Raw genomic sequence first — 19,395 nt, 5'->3', positions numbered from 1 at the left:
TTCAGTGTCCTACAAAAATGTTTCCAAAACCGGGAGATGTACTGAGGTCCCCTGTCAGATATAATGTTGTGTGGAAGTCCATGGAGACGGAAAATATGATGAATAAATATCTGACTTAGTTCTTGGGAATTAGGTTGTTTTTTCAGAGAAGTGAAGTGAGCCATCTTAGTAAAGGAGTCTATGGTGACCATGATAACCCGGTTTCCTGCTGGTGGAGGTAATGAACACATAAAATCAGTAGAAATGGTGTGGCAGGGAGCCGGTGGGACAGGTAATGGTTGTAGTAACCCTGCAGGTCTGGTACGGGGAACCTTTACTTGAGCACATATGGGACAAGCCTGAACGTATCTTTCGACATCTGATTTCCAGGTAGGCCACCAGAAAGATCGTGAGAGTAATTCTTGTGTGGCTTTAATGCCTCTGTGACCAGCAACTGGTGAATCATGGCACATTTGTAGTGCCTTTTCTCTGACTCCATTAGTAGGGAGAAACAACAAGTTCTTATAATAATAATATCCTTGCATCTTACATATGTTCAGTTTCTTTATTTCTTGATCAGTCAGATTGGAGTATTCCAGTTGTACCTCATCCAGGAAAGACTGAGCTACTCCGATGATTTTACCGGGCTCAAGAAGATACTGTGATGGGGTAGAAGTACAATCTGGATAACGGCGAGATAGGGCATCAGCCAGAATGTTTTGGGATCCAGGAATATAAGTGACATAAAAGTCATACTGACTGAAGAAGAAGGCCCAACGAGCCTGATGACTGTTCTGGCATAAAAAGTTACGCAAACATTGTAGATTGCGATGGTCTGTTCATACCTCGAAGGGCTCTTTGGAACCCATAAGAAACTGTCTCCACTCAAGGCAGGCTGTTTTTAGGGCTAACAACTCCCTTTCAAGCTTTCAAGTACTGAGTAATGTTGTTCCGACGCAGAGAGTACATGGGACAAATAGAACACAGGATGTTCAAGACCGTCATCTTCTTGCTATTGGAGTAAGGCAGTTCCGATGGCTCTTTCGGAAGCATCTGTAACAACAATAAATTGTTTGTTTGCATCTGGGTGCCTCAATATCGGGGCTTGAGTGAAGGCCTTTTTTAGACTCTGAAAAGCTTGTTCAGCCGCCTTGGTCCAGATGAAGCCTTTCTTTAGATTTTCCTTTTCTAATGTTTGAGTTATGTGGCAGGTTTGTTCTGCAAAGTCCAAGATAAACTGCCGATAAAAATTAGCCAATGCTAAAAAACATTGTGTTTCCTTAATAGAGGAAGGAGATGGCCAATAAAGAATGGCTTGTACCTTTTCTTGGTCCATAGCTATGCCAGTGGGACTCAGGTGATATCCCAAATATTTGACTTCGGTCTTATCAAACTCACACTTTTCGGGTTTACAGGACAGTTGATGTTCCCGGAGTCTTTGGAGGACCTGTTTAACATGAGAGGAATGAAGTTCAGGACATTTAGAATAAATAAGGATATCGTCTAAATAGATGACAACCGTATGGTTCAAGAGATCAGAGAATACTGAATCCATAAATCTCTGGAAATTGGAGGGGGCATTATTAAGACCAAAAGGCATAACTCTGTACTCATAATAACCAAATGGAGTCCGGAAAGCAGTCTTCCACTCGTCTCCTTCTTTAATAGGTAAAAGGTGGTAGGCTCCAAAAAGATCCAGTTTGGTAAATCGTTGAGCCCCTCTGACTGCCTCTAGGATATCCTTAATGAGAGGCAAAGGATAACGGTCCTTTATAGTTATCTTATTTAGTCTGCGAAAATCCAGGCAGGGACGAAGATCCTTCGTTTTCTCGGGTGAAAAAAAGAGAGGTGCCCCAGCCGGAGAGGATGATGGTACAATAAGACCGCTATGTAAGTTTTCTTGAAGATATTATGTTAGCACTTCTCTTTCAGGTTCAGTGAGTGAATACATCCTCCCAAAGGGAACGATAGCTCTGGGTTCCAAGGGAATAGCACAATCGTAATCTCGATGTGGGGGTAAAACAGGTCTGATTGGTTTTTGGAATACATCTTGAAATTCTAGATAGTGATCAGGAACTCCTTAAACGATATTGATGGAACATCAGGTAATACTTTCAGTAGGCATCAACCTCTTGGGTGACCAATAAGTGTCAGAAGCAAAGCAGTTCTCATGACAAAACTGGGAGGACAGGGAAATAGTCCGGGTTTCCCAATTTACATAAGGGTTATGTCTTATGAACCACAGAATTCTCAAAATGATAGTATGACTGGGGGATGATATTAGATCAAAAGAGATGTTTTCTTGATGGTTCCCAAATTGTAAACTCAGTGTCATGGTGGTGGTTTCGACTGGACCACAGGATATTAAAGACCCATACACTGTGTGAACTTGTTCTGGGGTTTCTTTGGGTCGTGTTGGTTTTTGTTGAGTCGTGGCCCAAGTCTTATCCATATATATGCCACTGGCACCACAGTCAAGTAAAGCCAGTGTTCTCTCTTGACGGTCGTCCGGTAAATGTAACGTCACAGGTAACATAAACAAAGTAGTGGCATTGTCCTTGAAAGAACTGATGGAAGGTATAGCTGATGATCCCGTCCCCTCCCTTCTACCAGAGGACGGGAAGTGGCGTTTCCTGATGGCCTTTGAGGACGAACGGGGCAGGTCCAGAGCATGTGGCCGGCAGCACCACAATTCCGGCATAATCCCCTCCTTCGTCTGTCTTCCCGCTCGCTAACGGAAAGTGGTCCTCGAATGGTATCCACCTGCATAGGTTCGCCTTCGGCATCTCTGGCGGGAGGACGAGGTTCCTCAGGATGATGCATAAAGACACGGGAAGTGCTTGGCTGAGATGGTCCTCTACTCTTTCTCTTCTCCATACATCGCTCTTGGAGACGGTATTCAATGGAAAGAGCCTGATCTATCAGACCACAAAGGTCTTCAACTCGGGTGGAGTGTACCAGCTTGTCTTTGATTTCTTCTTTAAGTCCTCTACGGAATAAAGTCACCAGAGTTCGTTCCACCCAAGTGGTCTCAGCCGCGAGCTGTCGAAAGCGGGTAATATATTGGAGGACATCTTGTGAGCCTTGTTGGATGTCACATAAGGCTTCTTCCACAGAGACCTCCAATCCTGGACGACTGAACATCTGTTTAAACCGACTCACGAAGGCAGGATAGTCAGATAATACTGGGTCATTGGGAGATACCATTGGGGTTGCCCAGGCCACGGCAGGACCGGATAAGGCACTGATAAGATATCCCACCGTTGTCTTGTCGTTGGAAAATTGTGTGGGTTGGAAGGCGAAATACACAGTTAATGCATCAAGAAACTCTCGCAGCTTAGTTGGTTCACCGGTGAAATGAGGAGTAGAGGTGGAGACGGCCGGAACATCCGCACTGCGAAAGGCCAAAGCTTGTCGTAAAGCAGCATTCTCGTTGCGTAATTGTTGCAGTTCCTGAGCCTGTTGCTGAATGGTTACTAAAAGAGATTGATCAGGATCTGCAGCAGCCGCCACTGTATCATTCATGATGTTAGAAGACGTTGGGAGTATTTGGTGCTGCAATCTGTCACGACTTACGTGCTTCTTTACCCTGGAGGCGGCAGAGCGAGTGGCGTGGATCCCGTTCTTGAAGGTTCGGCCTTGGCCCAAGTAGGGGCGATTCTTTCTGGTAGCCATGGTGCTGCAGGCAATGGGTATGCCAAGAGCAGGCCATGCCCCTCAGAAGTAGCGCCAGAGGGAAAAAAACCTTGAAAGGGGAAAAAAACCTCCTCAAAGAATGTTCCTAAAATAGGAACAAAAACGAAGAGAATATCAGCAAGAGCAAATACAGGAAAAAGTATTCTGAACTGACGAGAACCAGCACAGGAATACAAGGAAGCAGGAGCGAAGACACCATCCAAACAGAAAGTGTTGCAGCGCAAGAAGAGAAAGAATCACAGCCCTTAAATATCAACAAACAGGAAACAACCAACAGGAAGTAAAAGGACACCATCTTAGATAGGGAAAAGCACATAGAACAGAATGGACTAGGAACCATAGAGAATAGGGAACAAGGAATGCTGGGAAGAGAAAGGAAACATGGGAAGCAGTAAAAAACATAAAGGAAGGCACAACCAGATGTCCAAGAAAAGAAGAGGTGAGTGGGAGGGTCAGACATACCTGACAACGCGGTGAACAGCAAAAGAACGAGGCCCCATGCCCAATCTGGGGCCACACAGCAGACTGGGGGCGCGTTGCGTCAGATAAACGCATGCTGCGGCCCGAGCCGAAGGTTCGGCTCGTGCCTCTCGCAGCGGCGCGACACATACACCCATACATCCCTCACGCACCCCACATCACACTCCCCACCACACTACTCAACACACTCTCACCACCACACAACACCTTCTCCCCACAAAGACACCCCCGTTTCACTGATGAGGAGTTAAGGGTCATGGTGGACGAAATTGTCAGGGTAGAGCCACAGCACAGGTACAGCAAATATCCATTGCCTGGAAGATGGAGCTATGGCGGAGAATCGTGGACAGGGTGAATGCCGTGGCACAGCATCCAAGAACAAGGGATGACATCAGGAAGAGGTGGAACAACCTATGGGGGAAGGTACATTCCATGGCAGCAAGGCACTAGCTTGCCATACAGAGGAATGACGGTGGGCCCCCACCACCTCTCCCCCACAGCTCACAGCATGGGAGGAGAAAGTCTTGGCATTACTGCTTCATGAGGGACTTGCTGGAGTAGCCAGAGGACTGGACACTGGTGAGTCAACATTTACTACTTATCAGCCTCATACCTGCATGCCATCACACCCCCTCACCCTCACTCCAATCACTCCACTCCATCCCACACACTGCACCTACAAAATACTAACCCCAATGCCAAATCCTGCATACCATACCAATGCATGGACAGCCCCCTCAGCCCTCCCAGCTCTGCATGGACACCCATCACTAAAGCATGCACCTCATAGGGAAACTAACAATCCCACAACACATCAACATACAGAAACAAAGGTGGCAGGGCAACAGCAATGATAGAGGGGAAGCCAAGGATGTGCAATATGTCACAGATGTGAGGCATAATACATCAGTTACGTCCCTACAGGTGCCCCAGCCAATGTCAGCAGAGAGGTGGTGCCACAACTATCCAGTCCCCCAACAGAAGATGCCCCCAGTGATGACAGTAACTCTGGACATCAGGATCTGGACCAACAACTTGGCCCGTCAGGGACCACTGGACAGTCGGTCATCCAAGCCCGCTCACAGTCCACCACAGAGCCTCCCCCATCAGTATCCAACACCTGAGCACCCACCCTGCGTTCCTACACCCCTGCCCCCAGGACATGTCAATCAGCAGTGTGGCCACCTGTACAGGGACCCCAGGCCTCACCTCATACCCAAAACAATCAGGGACCTGGGGTCAGTGGCAGTGGGCACACCATTCAGGGGACAGAGGCAAAGTCCAACAGGGACACTGGGAGGACCGCTGTTCACCAGGGGGAGGACAGCCAAGGGAACCGACTCTCCAGGAGGCACTCACCGAGATCCTGGGAGCCTACCAACATTCCCTGGACATGATGGGCCAGATCCTTGACAACGTGCAGGAGAACAGGTGGCAGCAGGAAGAACAGTATCAGCGGATCAGGGAGGACTTGCAAGCCATCAACACCACCTTGATTTCCATTGCAGGGGTGCTGGCAAACATGGCCAACATCATGAGGGAAGCAGCAGCACAATAGCGGGCCCCTACCACTAGCCAGTCCATTGACCAGCCCTCCACTTCCACTGCAGCTAGTGGGTAGGAGGCCCATCACAGAAGAGAATGTTCTTTATTGAAGGAGTCACATCTAGTGCAAATGATCTGAACACTGTGAGAGCATAGAAATAATGACTTGTAGCTGCTTGTACCCATCACACCAGTATGCAGTTGTGATCTCACCAACATCTGTAAAATGACAAGCCATAGGTGACAGTAAGTTGAGATGCAACGGAAGTTAATGCCATCATGCTACAGCTACACAGAAACATCAATAGTCAGAGGAATAATCAGTTTCACTGCCTCACCTGTGTCTCTTTGGAAGTACTAATGTATAACTGATGTTCTGTTGTCCTCATCCTCTGCCTCCTTATTCTCACTGTCCTCAGGGTCCACTTTTTCCAGAGAAGCTACATGCCGTCTGAGGGCCAGGTTGTGCAACATGCAGCATGCCACTGCTATCTGGCAGACTTTCCCGGGTGAGCTGCACAGGGATCCACCTTTCAGATGGAGGCACCCAAATCTGGCCTTCAACAGCCCGAAGGTTCTCTCGATGATCCTTCTGGTTCACCCATGTACCTTATTATAATGTCCCTCAGCCCCTGTCCTGACTTTCCTCACAGGGGTCAGCAGCCATGATAGGTTTGGGTAGCCAGAGTCACCTGCAAGTATTGAGGGACAGCATTTAACCTCACACAATGATTTGGGATAACACCCGAGGCATGCACTAACATACAGTGGGTGGGGACCATGGCTCCCCTATTAGCCACACCCTGTACCTCTGTAGTTGGGCCATCACATTTGGGATGCTGCTATTCCTCAGAACAAAGGCGTCATTCACTGACCCAGGATGCTTAGCATTGACGTGGGCGATGTACCAGTCCGCCAGGCACACCATTTGCACATTCAGTGAGTGGAAACTCTTCTGATTCCGGAACACCTGTTCATTCTGGTGGAGGGGGACTAACGCAATATGTGTCCCGTCGACGGCCTCAACAATATTGGGTATGTATCCTATTGCATAGAATCTGGCCTTCGCAGAGCCCAGATCTTCCACCTGGGGAAAAATAGGTAGCTGCACATGTGTGTTGCCAGGGCAGACAAAACTCTTGCCAGCACAATTGAGAATATTGGCTGTGACATTTTTGCTGCCCAGCCTGCTGTCACTTAGAAAGAACCAGTTGCCAGGAAATGGAGCACTGATAGCATTTGCACAAGACAGGGGATCCCAGTCGGATGACAGATAGCAGATATCAAGTCAGGCTCCAAGTGGGCACACAGCTCTGTGATTGTGGCCCTATCCAGTCTATAGGTGAGTGTAATGTTCCTGCCCTCCAGTGTAGCCAAGTCCACAAGAGTTCTGTACAAAGGGATATGTCTCCTCCTCCTAGTTATCCACAGCGGTAGGTATCTAAGGGACACAAGAGTGAGTGGCTGTCACAATTTGAACAATGGAACCCCAACCTCAGTGTACATAGTGCATTTATGTCATCGAACAGCGGGAATGGCGAAGTATGTGCTCAGCTAGGCTGTGACGCAGTTAAGGTTGATATGACCATTGTCTGCCACCATGAAATAGCGACCGCCTGTCCACAGATGGAAGTGAAGTAACTCCGCCGACGTTGGGCGTCGTAGCAGAAGGCGGTCTTGCACCACCATTCAATTCCTCATTGGATAATAGGGGGCTCTATGGAGTACAGTGGGCAATTGGGATCTGAGCCCACGGTAACGGTGTATACCGCCGCGGACGTGACCGCCATTTTCTATCTGATTCCTCACTTGTTTCCTGACCTTCAACAGGAGAACAAGTGCACTACCTGTGCTACTGTAACCTGTGTTTGGAACCTACCATGGCCCGTGTGACCGGGGAAAGGGCCCCTACCTTCACTTTGGATGAGTTGGAGCGCTTGGTGTATGGGTTCCTACCCCAGTAAGGACTGCAGTATGGGCCTCCAGACCAACAGGTGAGTACACCTTGGGCACAATACATGTGGGAAGGATGCATGGAGATGTGTATGCAAGCATCGTGTTATCCGGGGGGAGAAATGTCTTGTGGTGGTGTACATGGTGTGCGCCGACCGATGTGTGTGCCAATGGTGACGGAAACGGGATTGGTGGGCCATATGTGTGACAGGCTGGATTGTATGTGTAATGGTGTTCTCCTGTCTGTATTACCTCTGCAGGTCAGCGCCCATCAAAAGAAGGGAATATGGCGTGCCATCAACAAGGACGTGCGGACCCTGGGGGTCTATGGCAGGTGGAGCACCCACTGTCGGAAACTGTGGGTGGACCTGAGATGTTTGGCACGGAAGAACGCGGAGGCCAAGCTGGGGATGGCTTCCCAAAGAGGAAGGGGTGCCAATCGGAACCTGACCCCCCTGATGGCCCACATACTGGCGGTGGCCTACCCAGAGCTAGATGGGCACTTTAGGTCATCACAGCAGCCACAAGGGGGTAAGTACACTGTGCATTACTACAATAATTGGCAGTTGGCATGGGATCCGTGTGGTGGGTATGAGTTAGTAGGTGCACCTAAGGCCAGGCCAGACATTGCAGTGTGATCCAGCTCAAGGGTAATGGGTGTATGGCAAATACAGGTAACCTAGCTTGTTACCATTCCATGTCAGTCAGGGCTTTGTGGGTCCCAGGTGGGGTTTAGTTGGTGGTGTGTGGCCCTCATCTTGCCGTGGCATCTAGCCAAATGACTGGCAGTTCAATGCATGGTGCTCAAGCCTGATCCCTGTGTGTGACCGTGTTGTGTATGCAAACTGTGGTGTTGGTTCAGTAATTGACCCAGTGTTTTCTTTCTCTCTCTCCCCCCTTTTTTCTTCTGTCATCCTGTCCATGTGTGCATTAGCATCATCTGGTGAAGGAGCAGGGGCACTGGTGACAGAGGGAGCTGCATCCTGGAGGACCCAGGAAGCAGAGTCCACCGATGCCGAGGGAACCAGTGGGACAGAGGGCGAGGGGAGCACCATGGCAGAGACAGGAGGTGACAACACAGACTCAGATGCCTCCTCTGATGGAAGCTCCCTGGTGGTGGCGGACACCTCTGTGACCTCTCCAGCTGCAGGTACAGCCGCCAACCCCGTACCAGCACTGCCCTCCCAGTAGCCTCTCAGCAAGTTGCCCATGATGGCTCACCCAGGAGGGTGGGCATCTCCTTCGCCCCAGGCACCTCAGGCCCTGCCCCACTGAGCCCTGCCACCCCGAGTGAGGGGGTTATTGACCTCCTGAGATCCATCTCTGCAGGGCAGTCAACCATTGTGAATGGGGCTGGCATGCCAGATGCAGCAATGCAATCCATTCCTGGAGGGCACCCACAGTGGATTGGCGGCCCAACAGAGATTGATTTAGGCTCTGGCCTCCTCTCTAATGGCAGCCATTGTACCTGTTCCTACCGTCCCCCCTCCAACTCCCACTTCCCAGTACCAGTCTCCTCAACCCCAGCCCATCCCATGCACACATACAGACGAGCATGTACACAGGACAACACACAAGAATAGCACAGTCAAACACAGGTACCACACTTCATCCCACAAGTACTCATACAAACATCAGACAGTTGCAGACACAACCACATCCACTGTCTCCCCTTCCTCCCCCTCCACCTCCCTCCCAGTCACGTCCACACTCACACCTGCATGCACTGCTTCAACATCCACCACCAGCATCACCACACCAAGCAGTACACACACCTCACTAGCAGACACCTCCACAACATCCATGCACACGTCCCCTGTGTCCTCTCCCACCCTGTCAGTCCCCCCCTCCTAAAGGACACAAATGCATGATACCCAACAGCCATCCACCTCACATCAGCACAGTGCCAAAGCACCTGCACCCAAGTCCCACCCCACCGTCCCTAAGAAGCTTTTCCTTGCCCAACTTGACCTCTTCCCTCCCCCATCCTGCCCGTATGAGCAGTGTCCCAATGACACAGTTCAGCACCTCAGCCAAACAGTCCACACAGACAGTGGTGGCACCACCTAGTCATGGTGGCAAGTCAGTGAAGGATCCGATTCCACCAGCCAGAAAGGTTAAGGATTCCACACCTCCTGCCATGGAATGGAAGGAGCCAGCACCCCTTGCCATGAAGAGGAAGAAGCCCTCGACTCCGGCCAGTAAGGCTAAGGAGCCCGCACATCCTGCCATGAAGGGGAAGAAGCCCTCAGCCCCTGCCAGGAAGGGTAAAGATCCAACGCCTCCTGCCATGAAGGGGAAGAAGCTCTCGACTCCAGCGGAGGCTGTCCGGGTGATACCACCACTGCCACCACCAGTGGTCACGGGGCCCTCACTCCCAACTGAGGAAGTGCATCCCTCACCTCCAGCAGAGGCTGTCAAGGAGGCACCTCAACCTGCCAACACAGTGCAGCCCTCACCTCCAGCAGAGGCTGTCAGGGTGACACCACCACCACAGTGGTCACAGAGCCCTCAATGCCAGCTGAGGAAGTGCATCCCTCACCGCCAGCAGAGGCTGCCCAGGAGGAACCTTCGCCTGCCAACACTGTGCAGCCCTCACCTCCAGATGACACAGTGCAGCCATCACCACCAGCGGGAGCCATGTAGGCCACCCTCCAGGGACTGATGTACAAGGGGACCCCTCCAGAGGCAGTGGGAAAGTCACCCAATCTAGAGACTGGGACCTTGCACTCCCCAGCAAAGGGAAATGGGCATGGAGCCCCCTCCAGAACCAGTGGGAAAGTTACCCACCTGAGAGACTGTGGCCTTGCACTACCCAGCAAAGAGAAATGGGCATAGAGCCCCCTCCAGAACCAATGGGCTTGTTCCCGTATTCGGCTGAGGTGCCCCCCACTCCTCATCACTCTTATCCCTCACCGCCTGGGTCATAATGAGGACCTATGTGCCTGATATGGCAAGGACTGATGTCTGGACACCCAGCAATATTGAATCTACATGTGACAGGTATTGTATGTGAGAATGTAGGGTGGAATACTCATTCATGTGATACAGAGATGCATGAATCCACTCTAACATCACTCAGCTCAATATATGTTGGGCTGTGCCATGACAACATGCATAGTCCTAAAACAACTTGATAAGTCACACTATGCTGCCCAATGCCTGTATATGTGTCAATAAGTTCAGGTCAGCGTGTTGCACAACAACACTCAGCACTGCCATCTCACATGTGGAGGCATGCATGTCCCACCTCTTATCAGCACAGTCATCTAGCAACAGCACTGGCTAATACTTTTCATTGTGTTAAGCTGTTTGCATTACATCATAGACATTCTCAGGAGCTGAGCTATCTGAAGATGTACTGAGTACAGGCATGTCATGTGACAATGTTGTTTGGACATCCTTCATGTCATGCGCACATGTCAAGATCTATGAGGATGGGGTATAGCTAACATGGGTGTGCGCAAATTAAATGTAGTGCTCATGTGTGATATGTAGAACTATGTCCTGCCTATCTTAGGTACTTATTTTTGAGCCACTTGCGTCAGGAAGGCGTCCCTTCCTGCACATGACCAATCAATTATGGCAATTTCCTCTTTCTATGTGTGCTGCAGTGTGAACCACACATGGGAGAAGTCTACACAATGAAAGTATCAAGTATTTGTATTCACTGGACAATGGTAATGCCACTCCTAGGGAGGCATTATTTGTTGATGCTGCCTCATGTTTACAGATTGTCGTAAATGTGGGTCAGTGCCAATATGCAAGGTGTGTTACGGTGGCATGCCCACTGCAATACCCATTGCAGACCACTTATACAGTAAGTGATGGGTGTGAAGGGGCTGTATTTTCAAGGCAGCTTTAGGAACAAGTAGCGGCTTGACACCAACTTTTGAATGCGGAGAGGGCATTGCTCCACCAGAGCATCATTAATCGTAACAGTCCAGTGTTACTAGGGAGTTGTACAAGTGGCCATCTGTGAGAGTGAAGCATTGGATGTGTGGAATGATGCATGTTGTATATGTGTTGCTCAGTAGTCAGTGGTGGAGTGTTGTGTGTATGTTGTTTTCCCCACATGTTTTGTATGTTGTATGTGTTATGTAGTGTCTGTGTGTACGTTGTTTTCCCCACATGTTTTGTATGTTGTATGTGTTATGTAGTGTCTGTTTGCTTACCTACAAGTAGGCCATTGCCATATTGTCCATCCTGGAAGCGTTGGTTTATTATTGAGTGCCTGAAGATGTAGGCATCACGCATACTGCCAGGATATTTGGCGAGGATGTTGGTGACTATCCCATAATGGTCCACAATGGCCTGAACTTTTATGGAGTGTGTATGTTTCCTGTTCCTAATAAGGTGTTCCGTTGCAGCAGGAGGGACAAGTTGGACATGTGTGCAGTCCATTGCACCCTGCACATGCAGGAACCCAGCAATCTGGTAGAATGATTGTTTTGTCTCCTGATGCAGTTCCTGAGTGTAGGGGAACAGAATGTTGTGGGGAGTGAGGCAGATGATGGAGTCCAGTACTGTAGGGGGGAAGGCAGAAAGAGATGGTTGAGAAAAAACACCCACTCATGCTGCAGTGGCCTGAAATGAGCCAGAGGCCAGTATGTGGAGCACAGCCATGAGCTTGGTCAAGGTTGGAATAGTTGTTGGACTTTCCACTCTTGCCGTTATGTCAGGAGCAATGTGTCAGAGCAGGCTTACTATGGTCTCACACTTGAGACGGTAGTGGCTGATGACTTCTTGTTTCCTGAGGCCAAGGATGGATATTGGTTGGCAAACTATTCACTCTCTCCTTCTGCATTGCATTTGTGCCTTCTGTTGTGGTGGTTGAGGGTGCTGCGTTGCTGGTGGTGGCTCTTGCCATCATTGCTGTTATCGTCTCCGGGTGCAGAGCTGTAGCAGTAACAGGACTATGTTGTTCTGCTGTTTGCCAGAGTTCCTTCTGTGAGTTTTCCGTATATACTTCCATATGCTGTCCATCATTTTAATGCCAAGTCTGACCAGGCATTCAAATTTTGACATAAATCAGAGTTAGCACCATTTTTCCTAGGCGGTCCTAGGCATGCATCATTTTTCCGATGGCTCATGAATATGGCGCTAGCATAATTTTTTTAGGAGGGAACGTCTACCTTGCATATCATTGTCGGTAAACAATATAAGGTAAATCAGCGCTCAAAAAAATTAACGCAAGCCAAGGAAAAGTGGCATTAGAATGGTCTATTGCCACTTTATAGATATGGCGCCGGATTTGCTCCACTTTTATATAAATAAAAATGGTGCAAAGACAGTGTAAACATTTCAGAACATATGTCCCTCAGTATTTAATCTCTCTCTTCTGTTGGCATACCTCAAGACTCTGCATTCTTTAGCCAAGGTAGTCACAAATGCTGTCCTTGTGTATTTATTGGCTGCCTGGATTCGTTTTTTTCATTCCAACAACATCATTGAATTATTTGAACCTGGTGAGACATCTAATAATCTTTCCTGTAAAGGAACATATCTCCAGCCACTTGTAAGCTCATACTCCAATTGGCAAAGGAAGGGAAGATGGGGATTGTGCCTATGGAAATATTCTGTATTGCTTCATTGCTGTACAGTAAATATAGCTCCAACCTCCTGGCTGTGGGAGAGCACAGACTGTGCTTTGCTCTACAAAAGAATTGAAATTGGCTTTGCACTGGTACTTTACATTGTCTGTCATACCTACACAGATTCTGTAAGTGCTGTGCCATCTTCGTTTACAAGTGAGTGTAACACGGAATACTAGGCAAGGGTGAAATTTGACCTTTTCCCACATAGTTGTGAAAGGTCATAAAGAAGTGCAAAGTTTTCTAATATTGCCTGAGGCTGTCACATGCACATACATGGTGACCATCTAGTGAAGCAAAACATTGGCAAAGCCAATAGGTCTGATCCCTGATGCCACAGGCGAAACCTATTGATTTTGCCAATGCTTGTTAAGATTAGATGCCACTTATTTGTCATGAAATTCTGCATAATAAATTGATAATATGTGGAATGCAAAACTGCTATTTTGCACAAAAGTTTACTGCAAATTGCGCCCGCATGTTGATTTTGGATGCGAGGACACATTTTGCCCTAAAAATATAGTTAAAAAACATAAAAGTGCCACAAACAATAGTTGCTCGTTTATTGTTCTCATGATGGTGACATAGTTTCTGTGATTTTGCTTAACAAGAAAAAATGCTAATTTTGTGAAATTATATAATATTACACCAGTGTAATGGAAGATTCACTCAGGCATTGCTGTGACGCAACTGCTTTGGTTCCACAACCTACTGGGTTTCTGAGGAGTCACACAGTTTCACCTCTCTTGGGACTTGCATCAGCAAGGCAGTGAATTTGCATGGTGCTTCCACTCTTGTGTTATCTGGTTGACACTCAAGACTGGCAGGGGCAGCTCCTCAATCTTCTCTAAATTCAAATTATAGTTATTTTCAAAGTGCTTCTCACCTCTCAGTGTTTTTTCTGCCCCTTGAACTAATGCTATGTAGAGTCACCAAGTTTGTGCTCAAACCATGTTTTTTAATAGCATTGCTCTGGTGTCAAAATGCAATGGGAGCATTGCTTGAATGAAGGGGGAACCAGGTGGATCCCAAATCCAGTACCTGTTATTGAGCCGGGTCGGAGATCCGCCTGACCGAGCTATCAAACAGCTTTCCCGTCATCAGATCAGAGGTTTACTTTGTCTGCATGCCTGCAACGATGCAGGCAGGGAGACAGAGGAAACAATTGCTCTCACAGAGAGGGAGCTGCTATAAATCTGGGGGGAATCTGCAGAGAAACCTGTGATCATTCTAACCTGATTCCTTTTCAATTAGTTTTACTTTTTATTATCCAAGAGTTCCTGACATGACTATTTTCATGCCTACTCTTTAGCTTTCTGAAGAACTGTTTGGGGATACCCTCTTGTTTTAAATCTATACAGCATCTCAGCCTCTGCTGCTTCAAAATTCACCTCTCATGAGCAGTTACGATTAATGCACAACAGCTACCCAAATGAGATGCTATTTTAAAGGTTGCAATGGGGATGGCTTTTTACATGCAACAGGGAATTCCCTGCCATTGTCTTTATATACACTATGATTAGATCATCTATGTAGAATTCCCATTAAGACAAGGTCGTTCACTAATGTTTCATTTTTCTCATCCCAGGCTACCTGCTGCTCCCATCCGCCCAAAAATAAATTTGCACAGCTGGGGGCAAAGCAGGTGCCCATCTCTGTTCTCTGTATTTATATGTACAGTTGTCCCCTAAGATGTGAAAAAGGGGTAAGCAGAATTCTATTAGCTGTAAAATGATCCTGTTGTGCTCATAACATTTCAGAGCCCTACTTCTCAAAAAGAATTCCATAGCCTCCAACACTGCTGAACGAACAATACTTGTGTACAGGCTTGTAGCATCAAGCGTAATCATCAACAAATTCTCCTCCCACTGTATTCCATCAAATACATGCAGACAGTCCTTTGTGTCCCAATACAGGAACTCAAATTCCTTACAAATGGATATAGATTAAAGTCTATAGAAGTAGATGCATTCTCCAATAGACTTCACTTGTACGACATGATAGGTCGTCCTGGTGGAAGATTCACATGCTTGTGTAAATTCGGGATATGATAGAAAGTTGGGACCTTAGGATGTTCGCATTTCAAAAAATTATATTCCTCATAGTCCAATATGCCCTTGACCACCATTTGTCAAGGAGCTCATAGAACAATTTAACGCTTTGAACAAAGTCTTCCTTGCTGGGACGTTCATAGCGCTCTCGGACCCCATCTGTCATAAAGCTTCCTTTTCATAGTGTTCCTTGATTAGCAACTCAACATTCACCCTCTTTTTGCTTTCCCCCTGTTTGGGATTTTTTCCAGTTCTTTACTCAATATTTCAGGGAAGTGTTGCTGCAAACCAGGAGATTCCAGGAAGAAGACATGCCATTGGTAGAATGTCCAGCAATGCTGAGTCAGAGGACTTGTGCTGACCGGACTGACTCCTGCAGTGAATGTTCAACATACAAACACATTGTTGCTCTACTGACATGTTTTTTGAAGTTTTTGGAAGTTTTGAATGATGTCACACATTTTAAGAACAGAATAACAGCAGAAGCAAAGGGCCTCCCTATGCCTGGTGGTGGGGTCCCAAAGGGACATCGCCAGGGGCCAAACATGTTTTTTTATTTTTTTTATTTTGCCACCAAATCAGGGTGGATCTGTGAATCTACAGCATTTTTTTTTTTAAAAAGAACCAAGCTCACCATGCTGCTGCATCACTTTTGCTCATGTCTTTTCCTTGCTTCTTCCCCTGTTTAATTAATGCCTTCTACTTGCTTTTCCCTCATTCTCACTGCTTTCTCCTTGCTTTCCCCCCTGTTTTAGTGTCCTCTTCATGCTTTACCCTCATTTTCACTGTTTTCTCCTTGATTTCCCCCCATTTTTTGTGTGCCTTCTCCATGCGTTTCCCTCATTTTCTCCTTGTTTTTACCTCGTTTTCACTGCTTTCCCCTTCTTTTTCCCCCCATTTTTTGAGTGTCTTCTTCTTGCTTTTCTATCATCTTCACTGCATTCTCTGGCTTTTTCCCCATTTGTTGTGTAGCTTATCCTAGCATTTCCTTCATTTTAACTGCTTTCTCCCTGCTTCTTCCCCCATTTTTTGTGTGCACTCTTGTTGCTTTTCCTATGTTTCCACTGCTTTCTCCTTGCTTTGCCCCCATTTTCCGAGTGTCTTCTCCTTGCTTTTCCCTAATTTTCACTACTTTCTCCTTGCTTACCCCCCATTCTTTGAGTGTCTTCTCTTTGCTTTTCACTGCTTTCTCCTATATTTTCCCCCATTTGTGTGTGCTCTCTCCTTGTTTTTCTTGTGTTTTTACTGCTTTCTCCTTGCTTTTCCCCCTGTTTTTAAGTGTCCTCTTAATGCTTTTCCCTCATTTTCACTGCTTTCTGCTTGATTTCCCCCTATTTTGTATGTGCCTTCTCCATGCATTTCCCTAATTTTCTCCTTGCTTTTCCCTCGTTTTCACTTCTTCCTCCTTGTTTTCCCCCCATTTTTTGAGTGTCTTCTCCTTGCCTTTCCATTATCTTCACTGGATTCTCCTGGCTTTTCCCCCATTTGTTGTGTACCTTCTCCTTGCTTTTCCCTCATTTTCACTGCTTTATCCCTGCTTTTCCCCCAATTTTTTGTGTGCACTCTGATTGCTTTTCCCCTGTTTTCACTGCTTTCTCCCTGCTTTTTCCCCCATTTTTGAGTGTCTTCTCCTTGCTTTTCCCTCATTTTCACTGTATCTCCCTGCTTTTTCCCCATTTTTTGAGTCTCTTCTCCTTGCTTTTCCCTCATTTTCACTGTTTCCTCCTGTATTTCCCCCATTTTTCGTGTGCCCTCTCCTTGTTTTTCCTGCATTTTCACTGCTTTCTCCTTGCTCCCCCTCATTTTACATAAACGTCCACTTTGCTTTTCCCTCATTTTCACCGCTATCTCTTTACTTTTTCTCTCATTTTGTGGTGTGCTTCCTGCTTATCTTTCCCTCTTTCTCAAAGCCTTTTCCTTGCTTTTTCGCCCTTTTTTGTGTGTCTTCTCCTTGTTTTGTCCTCGTTCTCACTGCTTTCTCAAGCGCATGGATATCCTGTCAGGTGATTAGCTGTGCTTTTCAAATCCAGATTGAGTGATTGAAAAAAAAAGATATATATATATATATATATATATATATATATATATATATATATATATATATATATTGTAGATGTTTCTTTGGAAACTAGTCTAAGGTAAAAAAGAATGGTTTTTGCCTAAAAAATGCCAGGCATGACAGATATATATATATATATATATATATATATATATATATATATATGTATATATATATATATATATATATATGTAGGAAAGTCCTTTTTTTTTGCCTGATCACCCCCACTCTTTCTGGATAGGTACTGGTGGTTACTGACTCTTGGCTGTGCCCTGGGTACTGCTTACCAGTCCCAGGGCCAGTGCTCTGTGTAAAATGGATATGCAAATTAGGCTAATTATAATTGGCTAAGTTAACCTACCTATAAGTCCCTAGTATATGGTAGGGCATGTAGGTTTAGGGACCACAGCATAGGTGGTGCACACCTAGGTGCATTGCTGAGGTGCCCAGTGTCATTTTAAAAGCCAGCCTGCCTTGCTGGCTGCTTTTAAATTAAAGTTATATGCAAATTCGACTTTGGAATTAAAGGTACTTCCAAAGTTTTAAACTACCTTATTTTTACATATAAGTCACCCCTAAGGTGTGCCCTATGTGCCCCTAGGGCTGGGTGCCATGTAACTATAAGCAGGGACTTTATAAAAATAGATTTATAAGCCCTGGTGAGGTAAAAACAGCCAAATTCGTTTTTCCCTCATTGAAGTAAATGGCCTTCATAGGCTAGAATGGGCAGACTTTATTTTAAATTTTAAAGTCTCCTTAAATGTTACATACCAAGAATTTGGTATCAAATTGATTGTTATAATAAATCCCACAACTTCCAGTTGTTGGATTTAATATAACTAGTGCAGGTAAAAAGTTTAGACTTTACCTAAAAAGTTGCCAATTTCAGCTCTGCATTGTTTTTGCTGCTGTGCTCTGATTGGCCAGCCTGCAGCAGCTTCTGCCAGGCCACTTTTATGAGGTGTGAAGTGGCCTGGCTTTACACAAAGGAATGTGCTTGGGGGAGAGAATCTCCCCTCAGCAGATGGGGAAGCAGGAAGGGGGAGGGCTGCCAAACTGGTCTTCAAAGGCAGAGAAGGACATCTGGAGCACCCAGCAACACCCCCACATCCTGCAACCCCAGACAGCTAGGTGCCCCCTTGATTAGATTAGGAGAGGGCAGGAGAGGGGTGTGTTTATGATTTTTAGCCACACCAGTGGGTGGGTTCAGCCAGATCTCTCCTCCAAAAATCAGATTCATCCATTTTGGATTTTTAGAGACTATTGCCTTCTGGGATGGATTTTTGCCACACTTCCCAGGAAGTGGTCATCACAGGGGGACGACCCTGTCCCTGATTGGAGGACCAGGGCCCCCCTGCTTTTCACCCAGGAGCAAGGATAAAACTGGCAGACCTGCACCCACGCCTCAGATCCCCACCAAATTTCAAGAAGAAAGAACTACAAGGAGAAGAAGGACTGCCCTGCTGGACCCCTGGCCTGCACCTGGACCCTGCACTCAGAAAGACTGCACCAGCTGCACACTTGGGCTTCACCACAAGAAGGACTTTGCCTGGCTTCCACTGGTTCAAGGAGGGACTCCCTGTTTGCTACAGGTGAAAAATTGCTAACCAGAGTCCCCTGCACCAACTCCTGAAAAAGTGACCAGCTGACCACTGCCCAGTGGCCAAAAAGGAGTTTGCGCCAGGTGCACTCTGGGAGTTGAAGTCCGCACTTCCCAAGGACCATCACAGAACTTCTGGACCCTTGGGGTGAGCTGTGGACCCCAAAAGAACCTTAAAAGAACATCTGGGTGAAGCCCCAGAAGTTTGGAAAAGATTGGAGAAATTTTAGAAAAAAGCTCCATAAAGTGACCGACTCGACGCGGAAATTCTAGCCGGCTTGCCTCAACCGCGACCCGGCCTGACTTCGTGGTTCGTCCCGGTCAAGAAAAACATCCGAAAAAGAGACTAAGTCCGAACGTAAAAAGTTGACCGGGACCTTCCAGCCATCGTATCCGAGAAGGGCTCCACGGACGTCGGATCAAGATCCAGGTTTACCC

This window comes from Pleurodeles waltl, chromosome 6, assembly GCF_031143425.1.
Source record: "Pleurodeles waltl isolate 20211129_DDA chromosome 6, aPleWal1.hap1.20221129, whole genome shotgun sequence".
In the NCBI taxonomy this organism is placed as follows: domain Eukaryota; kingdom Metazoa; phylum Chordata; class Amphibia; order Caudata; family Salamandridae; genus Pleurodeles; species Pleurodeles waltl.
This window is presented reverse-complemented; position numbering follows the sequence as displayed.